Here is a 2,868-nt window from a genome sequence, read left to right as displayed (position 1 = left end):
AGATCCCGGGGCCTGGCGTGAGCTGAGGTGACCAGAAGTGCTCCTGGTTTGGGACAGAGTACTAGATGACTAGAATCACCTGGAAGCTTCCAGAACCATGAACCACATTAACCTGTGTGTTTCAGCTGTTCCATCCTCCAGCAGGAGTGTCTTGGCCAAACTTATGGCCAAGCACGTATGGACGGGAGGGTCTCCAGACAGGCCTGCACGTCAGGGAGGCAGTTATGGTGGCAGTGGGCGACCCTGTCCACTCCTGGAGTTCAAAGCCCAGCTCTGCCTTTGGCAAGTTAGCCCCTTGCTGGGCCTCAGGATGTTCGCTGGGGCAGGAAACGTGGCACCTGCTCCTAGGGCGGTGAGTGGTAGTGAGATGGGCGGAGGTGAACCCCCGAGCTGCGCCCAGCGCGTGGAACATGGTCAGTGCTCCGTAGAAATCGGAGGTTCTGGTGATTAGTTCAGTATCATGAGTCATCATGGGGGACCCCACGGCAGAAGTCACGGAGTCCCCCGGCTCCACCGCCCGCTCCATGGGCCTGCGGGCAGGTCCCCGAACTTCTCTGACCCTCTGTTTCATCTTCAGTAACTGGGAGATGAGAACGAGCGGGAAGAGTGATTGTGACAAACGTACACTCGAGCACTGTCCTCACGTTTTCGGCCCTACGTCCATGACTGTTACTGATCTGATTTTGTAGCCGATGTCCTTTTTCTTTCTTTTTTATTTTTAACCAAAATCTATTGCAAAAGGAAGCTCTGTAGTCATACTTTAACCACAGTAGCCCTCCTTTGCCCGAGGTAACTGAAAAATCACCACGAGGCTGAGAAATTCGAGTGGGGGGCCGTGCCTGCCGGAGGCTCTGGACTTGAGCCTCTCCCCTTCTTAAGAAAGAGAGCAGAGCGAATTCCAGGGAAGTGTTAGGGGACTCACCCCAGACTGAGACTGGGGCCTGATGTCGTGGGTGGGCTGGCAGAGCTGAGCCGGAGGGGCTGATGTTCTCACCTGGGCGGTCCCGGGTCGCTTAAGGCTGGGTGACCCCCGGTCCTCCCACGCGCACACCACGCGCTGGAGAAATGCTGCCCGTAAGGTTTAGCAGAGCCCCTGGTGTGCTGCTGCGACTTCCCCAGATGGACCCTCACGCGGTGCAGGAGGCTGCCCTCCGAGGCATGGGGGGCTAGGGACTTGGGGGACTGGGGATTTGGGGAGCTGGGGGGCCTGGGGGACCTGGGGGCTAGGGGACTGGGGATTTGGGGAACTGGAGGCCTGGAGGGCTGGGAACCTGAGAGGCTAAGGGACTAGGGATTTGGAGAGCTGGGGGGTCTGGGGACCTGGGGGCTAGGGGCCTAGGGATTTGGGGAACTGGAGGCCTGGAGGACTGGGAATCTGGGAGGCTAGGGAACTGGGGATTTGGGGACCTGGGGGCCTAGGGACCTGGGGGCTAGGGGACTAGGGATTTGGGGATCTGGAGGGCTGGGGACCTGGGAGGCTAGGGGACTGGGGATTTGGGGAGGCTAGGGCTGTGCCCACACCCGGCCTGAGCTGGGTACGTGTTCCCCCCGCAGCACACCGAGCTACAACTACGCGCCCAACCCCGACAAGCACTGGATCATGCGCTACACGGGGCCCATGAAGCCCATCCACATGGAGTTCACCAACATGCTGCAGCGGAAGCGCCTGCAGACCCTCATGTCCGTGGACGACTCCATGGAGACGGTAGGCCGCCCTCCCCCCACCCTCCCTGGGCCCCAAGCGCCGTGGGCTGCAGAGGAAGGGAAACGGAGGCAGGGTGAGCAGGCAGCGTGGCAGCCCCGGGGAAGTGGCCTTGAGCGGTCCCCACACAGCCTCTGCCTTCGTGACGCTTGGTGCCGGGCCTGTCCCGTTCGGTACGTTTTGAGCAGCTCTGTTGAGATACAGTCCGCGAACTGTTATTCACGCAAGTAGAGCCCAGTGGCTTTAATCTGCAGAGCCGTGTGATCGGCACAGTCAACTTTAGAATGTGCTCGTTAGCCCGGACAGGAGCCCCATGGCCCCCGCCATCACCCCCCGACCGCCTCCGCCTCTGTCCTTAGGCAGCCGCTAGCCTGCTTTGTGTGTCCGTGGACCTGTGTCTTCTGGGCACTTCCTCGAAGTGGAATCACGGACATGTGGTCTTTTGTGTCTCACTTCTTTCACTCAGCATCACAATTTCGAGATTCATCCATGTGTAACACACATCTTTCTTTTTATGGCTGAATAATATTCCATCGTGTGGTATATACATTTTTTATTTATCCATGGTTATTTAAAAATCATCCAGCATATAGCCCAACATGGGGCTTGAACTCACGACCCCCAGATCAAAAGTCAGACGCTTAACCGACTAATTAAAATCCATGAGGCACCTGGGTGGCTCAGTCGGTTAAGCGTCTGCCTCTGGCTCAGGTCATGATCCCTGGGTCCTGGGTTCGAGCCCTGCAACAGGCTCCCTGCTCAGGGGGGAGTTGGCTTGTCCCTCTCTCTCCCTCTGCCCCTCCCCACCATTCGTTCTCTCTCTCTCTCTCTCAAATAAATAAATAAAATCTAAATACAGACATACAGACATATATACATAAATTTAATTAAAATCCATATAGTTTAAAATTCAGTGTCATGGTCGCACTAGCCACGTGCAGACGTTCAGTAGCCCCATGCGACTGGGGCCACCATCTCAGACGGCGCTGGTACCTCACCAGCTCCGCGGGAAGTTCTGTGGGACAGCGCTGTTGTAGACCACTAACACCTACCCCAGGCCACGGCATACCTTCATTCATTCATTCATTCACTCATTCATTCATTTGTTCACCCATCCATCCATCCATCCATCCATCCACCCATCCATCCAGCAAGCAGCATCGGCT

At 56.9% G+C, this 2,868-nt stretch overlaps 1 protein-coding gene across 1 annotated transcript in view; it reads left to right on the top strand.

Annotated features, from left to right (window-relative positions):
* The window catches only part of SULF2 (sulfatase 2), a 117,047-nt gene that overhangs the window by 91,415 nt on the left and 22,764 nt on the right, over positions 1 to 2,868 (top strand). The gene's annotated exons all lie outside the window — the stretch shown is intronic.

The sequence above is a fragment of the Ursus maritimus genome, unplaced genomic scaffold, assembly GCF_017311325.1.
Source record: "Ursus maritimus isolate PB19 unplaced genomic scaffold, ASM1731132v1 scaffold_22, whole genome shotgun sequence".
Classification (NCBI taxonomy): Eukaryota; Metazoa; Chordata; class Mammalia; order Carnivora; family Ursidae; genus Ursus; species Ursus maritimus.
This window is presented reverse-complemented; position numbering and strand designations above follow the sequence as displayed.